Source organism: Hypomesus nipponensis, chromosome 9 (genome assembly GCF_054491055.1).
Source record: "Hypomesus nipponensis isolate SF chromosome 9, ASM5449105v1, whole genome shotgun sequence".
Classification (NCBI taxonomy): Eukaryota; Metazoa; Chordata; class Actinopteri; order Osmeriformes; family Osmeridae; genus Hypomesus; species Hypomesus nipponensis.
The window spans coordinates 13,747,501-13,770,562 of NC_140369.1; the positions used below are offsets into that span (position 1 = coordinate 13,747,501).

Consider the following 23,062-nt stretch of genomic DNA (forward strand, 5'->3'; position numbering starts at 1 on the left):
ACTAACCTAAGACAAGTGGAGTAAGTGTGTGTGTGTGTGTGTGTGTGTGTGTGTGTGTGGATGTGTGTGCAGGTCAGCGTGGACAGAGGAAATATTAGTAATATTAAATGGTTAAATGAATATCTTGATGTGTATGAGTGTGTGTGTAAGTGTGCCCTGTAACAGCTTTGGAGCCCAGCAGGCAAAGGACATAGTGACGCGACCCCCAGTCTATCACCTCGTGTTAGTCTTCTGATGACATCACTTCCCTACACACACAATATCCGACACTGACAATTAGGCACATTATGTGTTATTTATAAATGATGACATCAAATTGCATGTGTGTGGGTGTTTTACCGTTTACATGCTATGTCACACATGGTTTCACCAAAGCCTAACCTGAACCCTGACAGAAGATAAGGAATACAATAACATGCTCTCAGGGCAGAGAGAAAAGGAAGAAACCTTGTGAGGAGGATTCACGGAGAGGTCTCTCCCAAATACAGTTGGCTTGGCAGCAGGTTCTGTCACAATGGTAGATGGGCAAAAGGCAAATGCCCACAGGGTTTTAGGCTGCACTCCCTGAAACACCTTAACCCCAATAACCTATTATAATGGCAGTTACCGAACAATGTAGCAAATGGAGGTGTGCAGGGTATACGGTTGTTGTACACGCTCCTTCTACCTCTCCTTCTACCTCTCCTTCTACCTCTTCCTCCACTTCTCCTTCTACCTCTCCCTCGCTCCCCCTCTGCCTCTACATCCCCTCCCAACCTCCCTGTGCTCTCTGTCCATCTCTCCCACTGCCTCCCCCTCTGTCTCTCTCTCTCCTGCTCTGGCCAGCTCCTTTAATAAGCTATCACAGCTCCAGCATTATGCTGAGCCTCTAGAGAACTAACCCTGTCATTATGTAAAACCACCTGATCACAGAGAGCCAGCCCAGCCACAGGGCTGTGGACACACTGCCCAAACGAACCAGCTCCCTGTCAACCACAGCTCCACGCTCACAGCTGAAACACAGAGAAGACACTTATGGAACGCTGTGTCATGGTGGAAACTCCCCGAGATCACAACGTTTTGTCTGTTGAAATCGAACGGCAAGTTATCCAGTGGGTGGCTTTCCTTCATTACTCGCTAACAGCTGAGGTTTGGAATGAAGAGATCCCCAGATGAGGATAAAACAAATAGAGATGTGAGATGTGATTCTGTCTGAACGAGGAGACGGTAGGTGTCCCTGATGCTCCCCGACTCAGGGCTCTCTGTGTGTCTCTGCCCTCCTGTGAGCCCCCCTCCTGGTGGAGGTCACTGGGGTTTGTCACAGCACAGTACATGGAGAACTGAGGGGAGGGTTGTGGTCATCCCTTCTGTGCTGTTGATATCAGGCTCTCCCCCTCCTCCCCCCTCCTCCTCCCCCCTCCTCCTCCCCCCTCCTCCTCCCCCTCCTCTGTCGTTACAGATTGCTTTCGAGCATGAACAGTGGGAGAGGTGAGATCTTGGCAGAGGCACACATTTCCGCAGACAAACACACAAATCACAACACATGGCTATAAATACACATGGATTCTGGCTGATTTGCCAACTGGCGGATTGGCTTGTTGCTGTGTGTGAATTGCGATTGATACCAACTTGCCTTGTGTGAGGGTATATTCACTGGGTGTTTTCTGTTGTTGAACACTCCTGTGGGGTCTAACTTCATGTCAGCATTTCTATGGGGGCTGGGCTGGTGATGATTCATAGTCCAATAATATGCAGGAGAGTTATGTAAATCCACTAATATACCAATGTCAAACAAAGCTAGGGGTGGGTAACCAGACTTTTACAAGCTTGCTGCCATATTGTACACGGTCTATCTGTGTGCTTTGAGAGAGCAATTTGAACTTGTGTACATTCAACAGGTGCTACTGAGATCCTGGTCAGAATAGCATCCTTCCTTACTGTCCCCTATGGAAGTTTGTGTTTGGGTCTTCTTCTGACTTTTAAACATAAGTGGCCTTCTGCCATAAATATGGCTTTAGACAGCTGCGCCACAGAATAACAAAAGTTCTGGTGAGGAGAAACTTTAACTAATTTTAACTAATTTTAACTAATTTTTTTTTTTAAACACGCACAAACCAACATACATACCTATTTGGATACGATGACTGTCTATTCACAGCCCATCATAACAGGCCATCATGACTACGTCAAAACACACACCACAGGTTCCTTCCTGCCACTGAGAAAACTTGGCATCCATGCAAAGACTCTCTCTTTTTTCTCTTTTCTCTTTATTTCTTTCTCTCTCTCTCAATCCCCCTCCCACACATGCACACACACACATACACACTACTCTGCACCACACCTGGGTCAATTACATTGATCAATTCTCTGAATGCTTTTGAAAGCATGAGCTGTGTTTGAAATGCTCACAGTTGGCTCTCAAGAGACTCCTCCATGGGTTTCCTCACACTGGGCAGCTTAAATCACCTGCTTTCAAAGTGTTTGTGCCAACAGAAAAAAAAATACACAGACCCGCTTTAAACCACACACGTACACACACACGCACATAGATTGCACTTTTACTGAAGACAGGAGAATAGAAGAATACTCATCGATTGAGAGAGACAGAGGCCAACAGTGAGACGAAGACACAGAAATAGCTACTACAGTTGTACTTACAGGAGCGAAGAGGTCATCCACCAAGGGAACCAGGAACCTCTCTCCCTCTGCTCAGGTTCCCAGGGACGTCCCAGGTGTGTGCGTCTGTGCGCGTGAGTCGTGGGGACGCGCCAGAAGACAGCCAGTGAGAGGAGGAGTGTGCGTCAGACTGACAGATAGTCCAGTCCTCGAGAGCTGCTTTGACAGAGATAGGCAGCTGAACGACGCAGGGGAGCTCTGCACTGACAGCTCACCATTCAAGCTCTCGGTCTATTCACATGCGATTGCTCCAGTGCCTGGAATAGGAGGGAAAAAAGGAACAGAGAAAAAAAGGAGAGGAGGAGAGGAGAGCAGTCTGCATGGAGGGGTTTTATAATAAGACTCAGTCCCCACCCCCTCTCAGCCATCTCTCCGCCCCGATTGTTATAGCAACAGCCAATCCCAGTCGAGCAAAACACAAGCCCTCTCCAGCCAGCGTATATGCTGTTGACATGAATCCCATAAACCAGCAAGTGCAATATGCATCCCTGTGTGCATGCGTGTGTGTGTATATGTGTGTGTGTCTGTGCGTGGCACACACGTATGTGTCTGGGGTGTCAATTACCACAATGTGTTGTGTCATTATTTTTGACATTTCATTGGCCTTTGGAATGTTTTAGCTAAGAAATACAGTACCAGTCCAAAGTCTGGACACTTTGCGTACTGTATTTCTAATCACCTGTGGTGCTACAGTGTGACATAAAGACAGGGATGGATCTACGGAAGCACGTCATTCTTTCTTATCACAGGACAAAACATATTCACTTGCATGAAAGTGCCTTAAAAGCCTTGAACACAAAATCGGAATCACTCTGCTAAAAGCTCGTCTCCCCTCTCCCACCCCTGGGTTTCTCAGGCCCCCACTTTCTCTTAGTCTTTCTCTGAACCAGAGGGAATACTCAGTATTGGTTCAGTGAGTCAGTCCTTCTCAGTCAATTAGTAGACATTGGAGGTTAAGTGTGTCATGTCATTGTGGAGGAGGTAAAACCTGACTCGTCTGCACACACCCGCACACATATACTCAGACCCCAAACACACAGAAATGAAACAAGAAGCTTTATTTAAGACAGTCTCACCTTATACAGTGTGGTCCGAATGCAATTTATGGCTTGTCTGCATTCCGTTGGCATAGAGATGCCAGCAAGTGAGTGCCAATGGGGACTCTTGCACCAGTCTGACCCCATGCATATTCACACACAACATCACTGCCATTCCACCTCTCAGAGGTCCTAGACTGTCATCAATCTGTCTTTGTTTCATGGTGGTTGCTGCAGTACGTGTTGTGTCTTTGTATACAGTACACAGCCTGGGTGTGTTACATGATCAACCCTAGATCAACCTCTCCAACAGCAGCCAGGAGAGATGTTTCCAGACAGCAGTGTGACCAGCATGGCTCCTGCTCAGGCTGAACACTGTTATGTAGCTTCTGGCAGCATTCCTCCCAGGTCAAAGGTCCGCAGGCCTGCTAAGACTCAAAGCAGAACAGGAAGTCGTTTTGAAGAACCACTGTATGCTTGTGGTATTAATGATCATTTCAGAATGAAAACACAACGCTGTAAGTGTAACCTTCAACTGCTGGCCTCCTCTCCAGTCCGTGTTTACATTTCACACATAACTGATCTCAATCAATGCGTTGTTGTTTATCCGTCATGAGCCATGAGGCTGATAAATGATCAACATACCAACCAACTCACCCCGGAAATAATCTCCTCCTCCATCTCTCTCCTGTCTGCAGTGTGCCGTCCGTCTCTTCCTCTGAGACGGTCTCATCTGGCCTCAATGAAGACCGCTCAGCGTTCTAGTTACTTCCAGCCTGCCACAACAGTCTCAGACCGACTGGCACCCCTCAGGTGAACTCTGATCGGCCGTGGATATGACATCAGCATCCACAAGTGTGCCCATGATAGATAAGAAAGAAAACGAAAAACAATGAAACGAGTTTGGGAGAAACCTCTCTCCACGCACACATGCACGCACACACACACACACACACACACATGCACGAACACACACCTATAGCCGTGGTGCTAAGTGGAACAACAGACAGGGTGGCAGTCAGGAGGCCGGCATGGAACATTCTTTGTAATGATTCGATTGTCTGTGTCCTTTAGTGCAGGGCCAGCTGACTCAGACACTTAGGCACACACATTCAGGAGGACTGTGAAGGAGAGGAGATGGAATGAGAGAGAGAGAAAGAGAGAGAGTTGAAATAATTAAAGGATATTAAATCTATTCCAGGATGTGGCTGGCAGTGTCATATTTATTGAACAAACAGAGTTGGACATGAAGCCCAGTCTCCAGCTCCTCTCCTGTTTGTCCTGGGTTTAACTCTCTCTCTCTCTGTCTCTCTGTCTCTCTGTCTCTCTCTCCCTCTCTCTCTCTCTCTCTCTCTCTCTCTCTCTCTCTCTCTCTCTCTCTCTCTCTCTCTCTCTCTCTCTCTCTCTCTCTCTCTCTCTCTCTCTCTCTCTCTCTCTCTCTCTCTCTCTCTCTCTCTCTCTCTCTCTTCTCCTCCTCAATCCCTCGGCATCCAGAGAGGGCCTTCACATGGTCCTGCGGACATTTGCGAAATTGTGTGTGCGTGTTTTTGTGTGACTGTGTGTGTGTTTGTGGTTGTTTCTCCCAGAGGAATAGAGGCCTTGGCTGTGCCTTCTCCCCAGGCTTCACTAAATGGCGACAGCATGGTGTTGTGTGTAGGATATTTGACTAACGAGGTTGATTGCCAGCTGTTCTGGACAGCGGGTTCTGTGGCCATGTTGGTCACTGTGATTTTTCGTCAAAAATCGCACAACGTGAACAGCGGTTTGGTGGATTCTGAGCACATGTAACACACACACACACCTCCTCCCCCCCCCCCCACACACACACACACACACACTATATCTGGTCACTGTTCATTGTTCTGCATCTCCTTAGAACATTCATTGAACTGGCTATATTTACCCATCCATGCATTGAGGCCCTTGAGAAAAGAACACACTCATACACATAGTGGACTACCATCACATGAAGCCTGCAGGCTATCAAAGACCTCCAGTTCTGACTATTAAGATCTCTGCAGGGAAGAAGGTAGAATGTCTTCCAACAAACAGGTCTATGGGGAGATAGCCCCACGGTTAGAGGCCTGCGTTCTCTCTCTGCTCTGCAGGGGTAGAATGACACCCTGCTATCCCCTGCTGGCCTTTTCTATGTCTTCATATCGACAATGAAAGGCAAACAACATTGGATATATTAGCCTATAGTCATTCTGCTAAAGTGCTATGGAGATGTATGTGTGTTCCCATGCATGTGTGTGCTGTGTGGGTGGGTGGTGAGGGGGGAGCTGATGGGAGTATGTGTGTTATCTAGACAGGTCCATTCATTCAAATTCAATTGGCCATGATTGAGCAGCTCTTTGAATGGTATAATTCAGAGAGGCTTTAGAACAGCAAAGATGAAAGGAGAAAGAGTGCTAATTGAAAGAAATACAGACAGATAGACAGATAGACGGACAGACAGACAGGCAAACAGTCCGACAGGCAAACAGGTAGACAGACATGTAGACAGACAGACAGGCAGGCAGGCAGAAAGGCAGGCAGGCAGACAGGTAGACAGGTAGACCGGAAAACACAGACAGAGACAGAGACAGACAGACAGAGACCGACAGACAGACAGACAGACAGACAGACAGGCAGGCAGGCAGGCAGGCAGGCAGGCAGGCAGGCAGGCAGGCAGGCAGGCAGGCAGGCAGGCAGGCAGGCAGGCAGGCAGGCAGGCAGGCAGGCAGGCAGGCAGGCAGGCAGGCAGACATAACAGCTGTGCTGCTCATGTGTGTCTGTCGGCGTGTCATCTCTATCTCCTCTGTAATTCCCCTTCTGTGAGAGGTGGTTTAATATAGACCTTGTCTCAGACTCTCCTCATCGAGCCGCCATCCACACAGATAATTACAGCAGAGCTCCACTCGTCCCTGCCAGTGAGCTCCTCAGCAAGCCCCTCCATCACCTGGCTGGGTGGACTGACTGCATTACAACCCCATGGAGGGCCTTTAGAAGGCTGTCATGGAACACAGAACCATGTGATGAGCCCTGTGTTTCCATGTGAGGCTTTGTGTCATAAAGAAGTGCTGCAGTTGGTTCTGGACCTCAGATGACAAGCGATTGCTCAGGCTTGCTTGCCAGCCCACTGCTCATTAGGCACGTCGTGTTTATCATAGGGCCTGCAGATTCACACCCTGAGTTGTCATTGGTGGTGTGCTTGCTCTCTCCCTCTCTCTCTCCTTCCCCCTCTCTCTTTCTATCTCTCCCTCTCTACCGCTCACTGTCTGTCTCATCCTCTCTGCCTCTCCCTCTACCTGTCTTTCCACCTCTCTTCACCTCACCTGACGTCACCCCATCTCATCTCTCTCTCTCTCTCTCTCTCTCTCTCTCTCTCTCTCTCTCTCTCTCTCTCTCTCTCTCTCTATCAGCCTCAGTGTTGTCTGATAAGACTCATCCAGGAGTGTTGACATTAATTAGGCCAAATGACAATCTGATATGCAGGAGCCCCACAGTATTACCATGTATTAGCATAATTGAAAGTGGGGTGGTGAGCATTTTTTCTGGCCTTAACCAGACAGATGCTTCAGAGAGAGAAAGGGAAGGGAGGGAGGGCAGGAGGGAGCAGGGGAGACCCCCAAGGAGGGGTAGAGAAATTAGGAATTAGGAAACCTGTTTGAACAGCTGCAGACGCACCATTTTGGGCCCTAGTTACAATGTTGCTAGGTGAGCCCTCTCTTCCACAGTGAACATCCACATTTTTGTCAGTTAGAAACAGAAAGTCTGATGACATTTGACATTGAGTTATGGAAAGGTCAGAGTGTGGTGCAAAATGTAGAGTAGATGTAAATGAGCGATAGATGAATGCAGTGTGTGTCCCCTGGTGATAGCTCTGAAGAAGCAAAACAACCTGCTGAGGACGTCCCCATTAAACACAGCGGATGTGAATTGCCATTGGTGGATAATAATGGATAATTATTCCTGGTGGAGAACTCAGGAAAATAACTTCTTAATAGATGAAAAACAACTCTGTTGAACTGTATAAAACAGTTTCAAATGTATTCTCCTTCTTCGTGTCTTGTGTCCTCTCAGACTCTTCTAATCTATCCCATGGGGTTCCACACCTTACAGTGCTAAATCCAGAAGCTACTGCGAACTTTGCTTACTAGCCAGACTGCCGTGCCTTGCACCAACCGACTGAGTGTGACCCGTTGTGTGTGTGTGTATGTGTGTGTCTGTGTGTGTGTACAACATGTTTTGATAACAGATTTCCCCTTCATACTTGGATGGACTCCCTCCACGTCTCCCTGTTTGTCAGTCTACAAACTATTCCCACTCTTCTTCTCTGTCCTCTGCTCCACTCCCCCCATCTGCCCCCCCAACCTCTCTCCTTCTCTCTCCTCTAAGAGTAGAACATGTTTACTGGCACAGATCCAGCGGATCAAAGATGACCTTCCAGGAACTGTAGCTACTACCCTTTTGATGATAACTTTTTTAAACTGTGCAGTCCCCCAACTGACCAACAGAGAGCAATGTCTACCATGATACTTTGTGACAAACCTGATGTCACCTTTTCTGATGCAGAGGTCTTGAATTGACTCGCTTTCTCGTCGATTTTTGAAACCTGTTCACTTCCTCATTTTTGTCCTGCAGTGATCGAACCAATAAGAAGTCTGTGGCAATCTTCACCACGGTGAACACCCTGCTCCTTCCCACTGAATGGGACAGTACCTGCTGTGAAAATGTATCATTTTAAATCTGTAGTAGTGCTACAATTATACCACTAGATGGCAGACAAGGGCCACCTCTGTTGATGTGCTCGGCCTAAAGAAACATTTACTGGAATCTCCCATGTCTGGCATGATGTAGAATGGAGTCTAGTGTAGTCCAGTCTAGTTCAATCTGATCCAGTCTGGCATGGTGTAAACTGGTGTCCGTCTGGTCTGACACAGTCAGGTCCAGTCTGACATCATGTAGAAAGGAGTCTAGTCTAGTCTGGTTCAGTCTGGTGCAGTCTGACATCATGTAGAAAGGAGTCTAGCCTAGTCTGGTTCAGTCTGGTGCAGTCTGACATCATGTAGAAAGGAGTCTAGTCTAGTCTGGTGCAGTCTTGTCCAGTCTGCCATTGTGTAGACAGTTTTTTTGTCTTGTTTGGTTCAGTCTGGACATGGTGTAGAGAGGTGTCTGGTCCAGACTGGTTGAGTCTGGTCCAGCCTGGCATGGCGCAGACAGGTGTGGTGTAACAGGGGAGGGGGAGCAGCTGGGAGACTGCTGACCTTCACACCTCTCTCCTCCACACTCTGAATCATGTCATCAGAAAACTCATTACTGCGTGTGCTGCTCAGATGTTTCAGAGCCGCCCTGTCTGCTGGGATCCCATCCTACATGTCTGTGACATCGGCCCACAGCTGGGAAAGAAGGGGGACATCGATAGCAGGTATCTATATTGTCGTTGTCCTGGCTGTGGACTACAGTGAGTGAGCAACTCAATGGAGTTTAGTGTGTTTGGGGCTTTTATTCTACTGACTGTATGTGACTGACTTACTTTGCATTCAAATGTGATTCGAATGAGCTTCCTTTCTGCTGTCATTCTGTGGAATGGGATTGCTCTGTTGCAATCACCTGATGTTTACGCAAAGCCCACTGCCTGCTTCATAAACACGCTTGGTGTCATTCTCTTCGCGATTATTCCTGCGATATCATTATTGATTGTAATTATGAATCTGTTTTCTTTGCGTGGCGTCGCGATGGTTCCCTCCATGCCAATACAGCTTATTGCATTGAGCTGACCTGACCTGGCAGAATGCATTATGGGAAAGATTTTCCTTCCCCCGCTCTCTGTCTGTCAGCCTGAACGGACGATAAAGAAGGGATGGAGGGAGGTAAGAGACAGGCCGATACGTCGATGCAGGGGGGAGAAGGAAGGAAGAGTGTGAGAGAGAGATAGAGGGAGACGGAGAAGTGATGGGGGGGTTATCTGACTTAGTCCTTATCAGGAGCTGCTGTTTGTCTTGTGTCACTGCTGGAGGAACGTCTGACTGGAGCCAGACACAAGCTACTGTAGCGTGCTGCCCAGCATTGGAGACGACCAGACAGAGAGAGAGAACGAGAAAGCTGGACGGAACTGAGAAAAGGTGGCAAAGGAAGAAGCACAACGGACTGTAGGATGGGTGAGGCAGGTGGGGGTCATGGTCCCAGTTTGAGGGGACATCTCCTTCTGAGGGCATGTGCCAGTGCTCTCCCACTACAACACGTCCCCAAGGCTGTGACACAGACGCCCAGTGGGGGAGAGAGCATGTGATGAGTGTGTGTGTGTGTGTGTGTGTGTGTGTGTGTGAGTTTATCCTTGTGTATGTGAGGGGGCTGGGTGATGATGACCACTGCTCTGGGAGCGAGAGCAGTAAAGAACATAAGACAATGTGTTTGTGATTCAGTGATGATGTTTGAATTGGTTTCGAAACGGATGATGACATCTGCAAAAGTCTGCCATCAACACCTCCTTATCCCACTCAGCTAGCTTGCCCACAGTCCTCCCATCTGCCACAGTTGTGGTTGGTTGCATCATATTTGGTGTATTGTCAATTAGTCAATACGGTCTGTATTTTGATCACCAGCCAAATTTCCACATAACTGATTTCAGTATTTCTAAAACCAAGAGGTCCCAGGGATATTTGGTATTTTGTACATTTGAAATCGTATCATTTCAGTTGGAATGACTTAAACCAGTTACATGGACCTTGATGCGCAATCAAAATATGTTGATTTGAATGTTTCATTTTATGGGCGATGGTAAACATGAACTGCACACCAGCGTACGAATGAGCAAGTATGTGTGACATCCCAGAATTAGATTCGGCTCCTGGCTGTAAAACCATTCACATCTGCCAATAACACCCTCGACAGCACCATTCATGTGTAGCACATTTTTTAAGGGGAAGAGATGAGAAGTGGAGAGGAGAGGAGGAGAGAAGAGGAGAGAAGAGGAGGGAAGAGGAGGGACGAGGAGGGAGTGACTCATACATCTTAATTAGAAGCTAACCAGCAGCATGTTAGCATTAGTGAGGAGAGGCAAGGTTGTCACTGTGTATCAGCAAAGAGGGATTCCATTGTGGGAAGGTGAGAAAAATACACACACACACACACACAGCCAACTTGTTCCAGAAGCCCAATTAGCTCTGTCATCTCTGATGCAGGAGAAAGATACCCTAGCAGGGAGTGTATGTAAACGTGTGACAAGGTGTGAGAAGTCCCTGGAATACACCACAGCACAGTAAATACACCACCTTAAAGACTGTCCCTGGATCAGCACAGTGAATACACCACCTTAAAGACTGTCCCTGGATCAGCACAGTGAATACACCACCTTAAAGACTGTCCCTGGATCAGCACAGTGAATACACCACCTTAAAGACTGTCCCTGGATCAGCACAGTGAATACACCACCTTAAAGACTGTCCCTGGATCAGCACAGTGAATACACCACCTTAAAGACTGTCCCTGGATCAGCACAGTGAATACACCACCTTAAAGACTGTCCCTGGATCAGCACAGTGAATACTCCACCTTAAAGACTGTCCCTGGATCAGCACAGTGAATACACCACCTTAAAGACTGTCCCTAGATCAGCACAGTGAATACACCACCTTAAAGACTGTCCCTGGATCAGCACAGTGAATACACCACCTTAAAGACTGTCCCTGGATCAGCACAGTGAATTCACCACCTTAAAGACTGAACACAGCTACTCTGAGAGCAGCCAGCAGATAAACCCCTCTAACTACCTGTTAGACCTGCAAGGGAAAGAGACAGAGAGAAACAGAGAGAGAGAGAGAGAGAGAGAGAGAGAGAGAGAGAGAGAGAGAGAGAGAGAGAGAGAGAGAGAGAGAGAGAGAGAGAGAGAGAGAGAGAGAGAGAGAGACAGAGGGAAAGAGTGATTTAGAAAGGTCTCTGTCCTAAAAATACCAGCAGGAGGTTTTGAGAGGATGGATGGGAAAGGAGTTGCAGAACCAACAAGCTTGGTTAAAGGTTAGGCACAGGGATGAGAGGATGGAGGGGAGGAGTGGTGGAATGATGGGGGGATGTGAGCTGAAGGCCCACCCAAGACCCTGTTGTTTGTTTTAATGTCGTCAGCGGTCAGTGGCATTTGTCCAGATTCTCTCTCTCTCTCTCTCTCTCTCTCTCTCTCTCTCTCTCTCTCTCTCTCTCTCTCTCTCTCTCTCTCTCTCTCTCTCTCTCTCTCTCTCTCTCTCTCTCTCTCTCTCTCTCTCTCTCTCTCTCTCTCTCTCTCTCTCTCTCTCTCTCTCTCTCTCTCTCTCTCTCTCTCTCTCTCTCTCTCTCTCTCTCTCTCGCTCCTACACACACATGTGTACACACACACACATGCGTACGCAGCCAGTGGCATTTTGTCAAAGCTGTGCGGGGGTGTGGGGTGACGCTGTTGCTGCCACGGGGACCAAGTGACCTTAAACAGCCCTCAGTGAGCACGGTGGTGGTAGTATCTTCCGACTGCTCACCTCAACTCGGTATCAGCAACAGCTCACACACACACAAACACACACCTCCAACACACACACTCTCATCGTAATTGTCCAACATGGTTGATGATGAATCTGGCTCCTTTGGGATAGTGGGGGTGGATGGGTGAACGCTTGTAACGTCACATGGTGTGGTGGTGGGGGTGATGAGGAGCAGGAGGAACACGTGTGGCCGGTCCTCAGGGAGAGCTCCAGCAGCAGCGTGTCACTGAACACCATCAGTCCCCGGGTTTCTGCCCAGCCACGACTGCGGGGAATTTTCAAAGGTCCAGTTGGCTGGCCTCTGGCAAATATTAGAAAAAAACCTTTGTCGCCTCCATCTCTTCAGTGTCACTGATGTCACAGATGAGCCGAGATGAGCCCCCTCCCCCCCTCCCCCTAACCCCTGCCCCATCTCCGCCCCCACCAACCAGATTGACTTTCCCCCCCCATGCTCCTGCTTTAACACTTGTAGAAATGTCCTGACAGATCCAATTTGAGGTTATTACCCTGACACATACATTCAGCATCCAGCCTACAACAGCTCTCACACTCTCTGTCCACCGCTCCACACAGTCCATTAGAAGAGCCCAAATGAAAATGAATTATGCATTTTCTCCTGCCACTTTGTATAAGTACAGGATACATCCTCTGTTTCCACACAATTGCACTGGGACACACGTTGGCACCGACAGACACACACACCTTCACAAACACATTCACAAATAGACTTGCACAGAGACACAAATACATTGTTTTTGCTGTTCTCAACATGCAAATGTATTCCTGAAAGAACGTAGCCATCTTTCTCAATTTTTGAGGAGGTTAATTGAATGTTTTCCAGCTTCTATAACCTACGGTATTAAGTGCCAGTTATGGTAGCCCCCCTCCCTCCCCTACCCAACTCCCCCTCCCCCCAACGCCAAGGTCACTGGCCTCCCTCCTGCCGTTAGTATTCCCCTCGTATCCCCCATAATCCTCAGTGTTTGAGCCTCAGATACAAACACATTCTATTCAGCCCGCGCCAGGGGTCCTCTGATACCCAGCAGAGTGTTAGTGTGTTAGTGTGTGTGTGTACGTGTGAGTGTGTCCGGGTCTGTGTGAGTCTGTGTGTGTGTGTGTGTGAACAGGGCTGTGTGTTTAACATCCTTCGATGTTTAGTATTCTCTCCGCCACGCGTCCTTGTGTCCCCGTCCTCTCTCGCTCTCCTCTGTCTGATGAGAATACTGACGCCTGATGGAGGAGAGGAGGAGAGAGGAGGAGAGAGGAGAGGAGGAGGAGGATAGGAGGAGGAGAGAGGAGAGGAGGACGAGAGAGGAGGAGAGAGGAGGGGAGGAGGAGGATAGGAGGAGGAGAGAGGAGAGGAGGAGGAGAGAGGAGGAGAGGAGGAGAGAGGAGAGGAGGAGGAGAGAGGAGAGGAGGAGAGAGGAGGAGAAGGGAGGAGAGGAGGAGAGAGGAGAGGAGGAGGAGAGAGGAGAGGAGGAGGAGAGAGGAGGAGAGAGGAGAGGAGGAGAGAGGAGAGGAGGATGAGAGAGGAGGAGAGAGGAGAGGAGGAAAGAGGAGGAGAAGGGAGGAGAGGAGGAGAGAGGAGAGGAGGAGGAGAGAGGAGAGGAGAGGAGGAGGAGAGAGGAGAGGAGGAGGAGAGAGGAGGAGGAGAGGAGGAGGAGAGGAGGAGAGGAGGGGAGAGGAGAAGAGAGGAGGAGAGGAGGAGGAGAGGAGGAGGAGAGAGGAGAAGAGGAGGAGAGAGGAGGAGAGAGGAGAGGAAGCGAAGAGAGAGAAGGAGAGGAGGAGGAGAGGAGGAGGAGAGAGGAGAGAGGAGGAGAGAGGAGAGAGGAGGAGAAGAGGAGAGATAAGGAGAGGAGGAGGAGAGGAGGAGAGGAGGAGAGGGGGAGAGGAGGAGAGGAAAGGAGGAGGAGAGAGGAGGAGACGAGGAGAGGAGGAGAGAGGAGGAGAGGAGGAGAGGAGGAGAGGAGAAGCGAGGAGGAGAGGAGGAGAGGAGAAGAGAGGAGGAGAGGAGGAGAGGAGGAGGAGAGAGGAGGAGAGGAGGAGAGGGGGAGAGGAGGAGAGGAGAGGAGGAGGAGAGAGGAGGAGAGGAGGAGAGAGGAGGAGAGGAGGAGAGGAGGAGAGGAGGAGAGGAGGAGAGGAGAAGCAAGGATGAGAGGAGAAGAGAGGAGGAGAGGAGGAGAGGAGGAGGAGAGAGGAGGAGAGGAGGAGGAGAGGAGGAGAGGAGAAGAGAGGAGGAGAGGAGGAGAGGAGGAGGAGAGAGGAGGAGAGGACAGGAGAAGAGCAAGGAAAACATTTATTTTGTCTGCCAAGGGTATTGAGTGTGAATACAGATGGATATGGTTCATGCCATACTGTCATTATGTGATTAAGTAACGAAGCGTTCTGTGTGATGTGTCAGGCTGTACATACATTCTATAAATAGGAGAGCAGGATAATGTTAGCAGAATATCAATACAGGCTTGGAGCGTGCAGGGAGCAGATATGGGAGGTTGTTTTCAGAGTATTGATGTGGGCTGTGGCTCAGTCTGTGCGAGATCTCTCATCTTGCTTTTGGATGGCCGTGTGTCTGTGTGTGTGCGCGTGCATGTGTGTGTGGGGGTGGGGGGGTGGGGGGGGCTGCGCCGCGGGGCTGCTCAAGTGTGAAATCGTGTGGCGGTTCCTCCATTGCGCTTCATTTAGCCAACCATCGTCCATCTCTCATTCCTGACAAGTTTCTTAACTGCTCCAAAATGCAAGCGCCTGAGGTGAGGCTGAGGTGGCAATGTGTGTGCGTGTCTGTTTGTGTTGAAACTTTAGTGTATGTATGTGTGTTTGAGAGAGAGAGCTTAAGTGAGACTCTAATAAAGCCGCCTGCTACCATGGTAACCGGGGCGGGGGCTAACTCATCTTCCATGTCTGGAGACCCATCAGAGCTCGACCACGACACACACTCTCCTCAGCACACACACACTCTCGCCACCGCACACTTTCACCACACACACACAAACGCATATGGATCAACTGACGCAGATGGACGCCATGTAAATGAGGCCTTGCAGAGGCATCCACACACTTACAAACACAGGCGCACACACACATGAACCCAGACAGTGATCTGTGAAACAAGCTGTGACACTGTGAACAAGAGGTATCCACACTGGCTGTTCCTCTGTGGATGTGCTGACGCTCTCTGACCACCCCAGCCTATCCTCCAGACCATGACCAAACACCTGCAAAGCATGCCCCAACACACAACCCACACAGACACACACACACACACACACACACACACACACACACATACACACACATTGACAATAGGTCTGCCATAGCCAATGATTTCAGCTAGATACAGGCTTTTCCTTTCCAACTATAATCAAAATCTCCTGTTTCTATAGGGTGCCTGCGTGTGTGTGTGTGTGTGTGTGTGTGTGGGTGTGTGTGTGTGTGTGTGGGTGTGTGTGTGTGTGTGTGTGTGTGTGTGTGTGTGGGTGTGTGTGTGTGTGTGTGTGTGTGTCAATGCGCCTTGGGAGGAAATGGGATAGCTTGTCAAGAGGCTGAGTGTGACAAAGTGAAAAGTACATTGTCCATGTGACAGTTTTATTGCAGTCTGTTTAAATAAAACCTCCAGACGTTAAATACACACATACACACACACACACACAAACACACTACACTACAACATGCTCATCCACCCACAGACACAAGAATCCCTCCTCCGTCACTCACAATGAGAAGGGCAGCGGATCCCGACAGCCAATCACAATGATCTTTAATAACAACCTTACCCATGATCCTCCTGGGCAGTGTGGGAGGAGGAGGGCAATAGAGTTTCACCTGACATTTAAGATAAGCTCTGTTTGTGTTCATAATGACTAGGAAGACAAATATCATGAAATAGATCACACATTCACGTGGCCCTGTAACTAAAGTATGAGAGTTCATGCAAAGTTAGGCCAGCAGAGACATGGCTTTACACAACTTTGTGTGAGAAAACGTGAAAGATTACTGAAGCGAAGATGGAATGAAACTGAAAGTGAATTGATTGAAAGATGATGAACATTCTGCAGAGCTGGCCCCTGTTCCACTGTTCTATTCCTGCAGAGCACACACATACTCACAGACAGCACAGGACAGAACCATAAAGCAAAGGAAAATAAGAGATATAGGTTTTAAGTTATTTGTTTCATTCCTGAAGATGAAGGAGATAGATTGTTTTCATCAAAGGGATTTGATTTCCCAATATACACATCAATGAAACAGGAAGAAATTGCTTCAAAATCCTGCTACTCTTGCAACCCAAATTGCATCAAGAAGGTGAAGAAATGTCAAATAAACCAAATTAAAATATTAAGAAGGACTTCTAGGATACAAATCCATGTGGACTTTTGTTGAATTTGCTGAAGGCTTTTCCATGAGCTGTAGCCTACGCAGTTAGTATAGGTGCAGCTCAACACAAGATGAACCATGCTGATAGGATCCAGCCAAATCACACTCCTACTGTGGATTTACAATGTAGTAGAAAGTGAATATATAATATATATTTGGAATGTGTTATATTTACAGAACTCTATCTGAAATTCAGCTCATCCTTCCTCTGGACAAGTGATCGGAAAAACTAAAGCTACCGTCCACCACCTAATGCCGCCTAAACACTAAACCACACGATTATAGCTTTGATCTGTCCTTTGATCGTTCAAGATGTTGGCAGAGGGCCGAGAAGTCCAGATATTTTCACAAAGTTGTATTTTCTCAGCCTCAAATCGCCAGTAGTCTTGCAGTACAAGGTAGCCTAGGGCATGTTTTGAGAAATGTAATAAGCAGTTGGCCATAAGAGCAGAAAAATGAGACGTGATGTGGAGCATAAATCATGAATTATCTGTCTAACACGGCTGTATCTTTTTTATTTGACATTTATTTACTTTGTCCACTGCGTCTTTGTTTTTATGTGACTACATGAACATGAACTTGAAAGTGCAGGTTACTGTAGTTACTGCACAGTACTAGGACTTACAGTACAGAGAGGCAAGCAATGCCAACACGTTTTAAGTCACATGGTGAATAGCAGAATGTATATAATAGTAGCATAAGCCTATTCAGACCCAGACTAGAGAGGGGACACCTGCTACTCCATCATGCCCCCCCCCTTCCTCTTCCTCCTTCCTCCTCCATCCTCCCCCTCCCTCTCTCCTTCAGCATTGTAATTCTGCTGGAAGCTCAGCCCAGTCTCGGTAAGTGGGGTAGCCATGCGTGTCACAGTGAGATCCACTGAATGGTAATGAACTGTGAGTGTGTGTGTGTGTGTCAGGGAGAAAGGGAGGGCGCGATAAGTCCCAGAGTATGAGACGTTTCTGTTCTGTGAGCGCAGAGAGAGGGAGACCAGTGAAATGAGAGCAGTGAGAGGACGAGAGGGAGAGAGAGAGAACTGGAGCGAGGCAGGAGAAAGGAGAGCAGCATGAGAGAAGGCAAGGGAAGAACGAGGCAGGCTGCTGAATCACCGCCACTCCATCCATCTCTCCATTCTTTCCTCCGACGGGGTGGAGGAGGAGTACGGGAAAGGACAACCCCACGCACACACACACACACAGCCTCCAGTCTGCATCACTATCCAGTACACCTGCCTCCATCCATCCACCAACTCCCATTGTTCCATCCCAACTCCATTCTGTGTCATCCCTCCATCCCCGTCAATCCGTCCATCCCTGTCCTTCTCCTTTCTCTCCAGCCCCCACGCCCTGCTAACCCACACAACGTGTGTCACCACTGCCAGGAAGAAAATGCTCTGCTGTGGGGAGGGAAGAAGAGAGGCACGGAAGACGAGAAGGAAAGGCAGAGACGGAGCCGAGTGCAGCACCCGAATCCCCATGTTCCGGACGCTGGCGTTTCTCTGATGGAATACCCTGCAAACCGTGGATGGAGGGAGTAGGGGAGGAGACAGGAGAGAGACAGAGAGAAGAAGAGAGGATTCACGACCAAGACAGCCAGCGCCTGAGGGGTACGGAGAGAGAGAGAGAGAGAGAGTGAGAGAGTGAGAAAAAAAGAATCACTCCAATCATTCTCCGAACAACTTCAACTCCCTTGTCCCTCTGGCGTTTTTCATTCCGGTTTCAATCTCGTTTCTCATTCCGTTTTCCCTCTCTCTCTCTTTCTCTCTATTTCTCTCTCTCTCACTGTCTCTATCCCTTCATTCACTCCACCTCTCTCTCCCCAGTCGTGTCTGTAGGCTCTGTTTGGGACTCTGGCTAATTGTGGAGTATTCTCAGGCGAAGGGGAGAGAAACGCTCTCTCTTTTTCTTTTTCATTCTAATTAATTCCCCTCCGTTCAGACTCTCAAAAAGGCTTTCTCTACTCTCCCTCTTCCTCCCTCCCTCCTTCTCTCTCTACTTCTTGATCTCTCTCTCTCTCTATCTCTCTCTCTCTCTCTCTCCGTCTCTCCGTCTCTCCGTCTCTCCGTCCGACTTCTTTTGAGAAGCGAATAATTGGATGTGGAGATTGGCTTCTCTGTGTCTGAGCCAGAGGATTGTGCCTCCCCAAACGATCACACACACACCTGGGGCTTAGTGTAGTGTAGTGTGTGTGTCTGCATGTGTGCATATGTGCACGTGTGCATGTGTGTATGGGCAAGAAACCACACAAAACGTTGTGGGTATGTGCTGAAGTACCAAGGCAGAAAGAGAGGTGGAGTGAAAGAAAGAGAGGTGGCCGTAGAGAGGCAGAAAGAGGGGGCCTCTGACAAGATGAAAGTAGGATTTCCCCTGGGATGGGTGTGAGGAAGAGAATCTGAGCGCTGGACAAAGAGACGGGCAGAGGGAGAGGAGAGTCGCGGGGAACACAGATCTGTACAAACACTAGTTCAGCCACGCTAACTGACACACACAGAGACAAACTTCTAGTGTAGCCCTCTCTTGAGCTATCTCTTTTGTCACCATAGCGGGAAGACTTAGCACAAATGAAAAAATAGAGAGACCGTTCTCTTTCCGGACACAAACCCCCCAAAACTTTGGAAACACCTGGGACCCATTACTACATTATTTTGTCTTGCTAACTTTGATTGTATTCTTTTTGACATTCTAAACGTTCCTGTCTATTACTTTTTCTCCTATTCTTTTTGCTATCCTATATCTCCCTCATCTCTCTCTATCGGTCTCTCTCTCTATCGGTCTCTCCCTCTCTCTCTCTCCCTCTCTCTCTCTCTCTCTCAATCACGTCTTTACTCTCTCCCACCCCTTTGCTCACTTCTCCCTCCTCCTTTTCTCTCCTCCTCCTCTCACTACGGCTGCCTCGCTCGTCCAGTCTCATTGTCCCCACACACACCTCTGAGTGTGTGTGTGTGTGCATAGTGTGCGTACAAGGGGAACCCATCCTTTCTGTCGCGGAACGAGAGGAGAGTTGAGGTGAGTACTGCCCTGTCCTGGACCTACATTCTTTTTTGTTTTACTGTCACCTGAAGAGTGCATGTCTGTTTGTGTGTGTGTGTTTTGCATTTAAAGAGGCTCATAAGGACTCGTACCCAAATTCACTCATATGTGTGTCCATAAATAATGTGCTTTGTTACTGTAGTGGATTGATGTGTGTGGTTTTATGTGTTGTGTCTCTGTGTATCTGTACACATGTTATCAGAGGGCATTTGTGTGTGTGTGTGTGTGTGTGTAGCCAGAGGGTGAGACTTGCTCAGTCTATACGTGCTCTGGTTGTGAATTACTGACCACAGCTTTAGACTCGCTCCCTGCTATTTCACATTAAGCCTGCAAACACACACACACACACACTTTCTCTCTCCCTCTCACACACACACACCTACACGCTCACACATTCCACGGCAGATTTGAGTATTTCCCGAGGGTGAACCGAAATAGACTTTATTTTAAATCAGGACGCAGCGGAGAACCGCTTTAGCCTAGCACAAGCCCCATGGTGCCGGACTAGCAGACACACACCACGCACACAAGCGCAAAACACTCGCACACACAGCCACACAGAGCTGCACACAACTATACCCAAACGCACACGCTCTCTCTCTCACAAACATGAAAAACGGGTAAGAAAAATGAAAGAACGTGGTAATCCAGTAAAAGTGATAAAGCACACTGGATTAACAATGTCATCATAGAGTTGCACCTGCCAGATATGTTTCTGTATGCTAAAGATTTAGTCCTGATTACAGCAGAAGAACTGAGACCACCTGAGCACGTCTCTATGTGTGTGTGTGTGCTGATGAGTCTGTCTGTGTGTGTGTGTGTGTGTGTGTGTGTGTGTGTGTGTGTGTAGGGGAATGCCTGCATACTAATAAGCAGGGTGAAGGATATGAGGAGGAGGAGGAGGAGGTGTAGAGGGTGGGAGAGAAGGGGTTGGAGAAAAAAAAGAAGAAGGATATAGATATCTGGGGAGGTCAGATTAGCCGGCTTGCACCTGTTCACAAATTGAAAGAGCGAGAAGGAGTAGAGGAAGAGAGGGGTAGACAATGAAGGCGCAAAAGAGAAGAGGACGGGAGGATGAGACAAAATAGCGAAGAACATTCCTCAGTGTGCGTTAGTGGGAGGGGAGAGAGGGAGGCGATAGAGAGGAATCCATTCATCCGCGCTTCTCTATTTTTTCTCCGCAGCCATGAGGGGTACCAGTGTGCGGCGAGTGATAGAGGAAACATGAGGAAGGGACAGGGGGATATGGTGGGGTGTGAGATGAGAGGCAACTCGTCTAAAGAGAGGGAGAGGAAAGAAAGGAGGGAGAGACGGAGTGGGAAACACAGGGGTGTGAGGTGTAAAAAGGCTGTTAGTCTAAAAAGAGAGACAGAGAAGGAGGGAGGGAGGGAGGGAGGGGGGAGGGAGGGGGGAGGGAAGGAGGGATGGCGGGAAGGAGGGACGGAGGGAGAGAGGGAGGGGGGAGGGAGGGAAGGAGGGATGGGGGGAAGGAGGGACGGAGGGAGAGAGGGAGGGGGGAGGGAGGGAGGGAGGGAGGGAGGGAGGGAGGGAGGGAGGGAGGGAGGGAGGGAGGGAGGGAGGGAGGGAGGGAGGGAGGGAGGGAGGGAGGGAGGGAGGGAGGGGATGTAGTGGTGTGAGGTGTAGAGAGGCTGCTAGTCTCTGCAGGTGTTGCAGCAAGATAAATGAGCTGTCATCAGCCAATCAGGTCAGCCAGTGGGAGGGCAGCACCATAGCAGAGAGCAGCATGGGCCAGACGAGGTCGCAGCTGAGACGTGCGTGTGTGCGTGTGTGCAAGTGTGTGCGTGTGTGTGGGTGCGAGTGTGTGGGTGCGAGTGATTGCGTGAAAGGGTTGTGAGAGACTGAGAGGAAGGTTGCCCTGATTAGATGTGAGCTTTTCAAAGTTCTCCCCTGCTCCCTGTGAGACTGCTCTCTCTCTATCTCCATCTCCATCTCCATCTCCATCTCCATCTCCATCTCCATCTCCCTCTCTCTCTCTCTCTCTCTCTCTCTCTCTCTCTCTCTCTCTGCCATCCCTCACTGCTCTCCTTTCATCTGCGAGCTGGCAACAATGCAGAGTGGGCAGTTGGGGTACGGTTAAGTTACGGTTACATCATGTTTGTGTTTTGTCGGCGAGTCTGTGGCAACCGAAAGACTCACTTCATATCTGTGTGCTGTTGCTTTGTGGCAAAACTAAGGCTGGGTTTACACTGACAGACCACGCCCACATCATGTGTATGGAACAACCATTCGTATTTGTGTTGCGTCTCTATTGTGACTGGGTCCTAAATCACTGTGCGGGTGCCTGTGAGACACTGCCAACAGTGATAATGGTGATGAATCTGATGCAGAAAGCGTTTCTATCATCCCCAGGGCAACAGGGAACATCGTAAAGGGCAGAAGGTAAATCGTTACTCACACTCAGAGCAGTGTGTGTGTGTGTGTGTGTGTGTAGAAGGGGTTTCGGGGCGAGCCGTTGACATTCTGTGATCACTAATCCTCTTTCTGGCCTGACTTTCTCTCCCTCTGTCGTTGGCCTCGGCCCATCTCCTCTGCCCTCGTTCTGCACCGTGGCTCATCGCCACTTCTGCATTGTGAGCGGCTTACAGGCAGATTTCTGGGTTAGGATGCCCTCCCTCCCTCCTTCTCTCTCTCTCTCTCTCTCTCTCTCTCTCTCTCTCTCTCTCTCTCTCTCTCTCTCTCTCTCTCTCTCTCTCTCTCTCGCTTTCACACTCTCTTGCTCTCTCCCTTCGTCTTACTCTCCCTCTCTATCTCCCACCCTCCCACCCTCCCACCCTCCCACCCTCCCACCCTGCCTCCCTACCTTCTTCCCTCCTTTTTCTCCAAGTTCGTTTTTTTTTTCTTCATTTTTTTCCCTGCGCCTGTCTCACTTCTCCCCATTCCCACCCCACTTTAGCAGTTGAATCAGCTTTGCCTTTCTCTCCCTCACACCGTATTGCTCTGTCTCTCCTATTCTTTCTTTTGTTACGCACTTAAAAGGATCTGTGCTGAGCCGACACCAATTCCTCATTAAGTCCGTTTTTTCTCCCCTGCTATCCTGCTCCTACCTCACCTTCCTCTCTCCCTCTCCCTCTGCTCACTATTTCTTTATTTTCTGGGATCACCGTGACCTTTCTTCGTTCTTTCATTCTTTCTTTCTTTCTTTCTTTCTTTTTTGTTTGTTTGTTTCTTTCTTTCTTTCTCTCTCTCCCTATTTTTCTCTCCATCTCTGTGTGTTTTTCCTTTCAGTTTCAGGTAATATGCCTCACCAGCTGAGATGAGAAATCACTCTGCTCCAGCATTCTTTCACTTTCTCGCTCTCTCTCGCTCTCGTTCTCTCTCCCTCTCTTGCTCTTCTCTCTCTCTCTCTCTCTCTCTCTCTCTCTCTCTCTCTCTCTCTCCTTCTACACAGAGGGGTATACAATACTTTTGTTGGTGACACATTGGCTGGCACTAGGGACAGACAGAATGTGTATGGATG

General features: G+C 48.9%; 1 protein-coding gene across 1 annotated transcript in view; it reads right to left on the minus strand.

The window, feature by feature from the left end:
* cdk18 (cyclin dependent kinase 18) overlaps positions 1-2,908 on the minus strand; it is a 21,170-nt gene extending 18,262 nt beyond the window's left edge. The window contains exon 1 of the mRNA XM_084705675.1: positions 2,641-2,908. The gene's annotated coding sequence lies outside the window, so the exon portion shown is untranslated. The remainder of the gene's footprint in view (positions 1-2,640) is intronic.
* Positions 2,909-23,062: the final 20,154 nt, after the last annotated feature.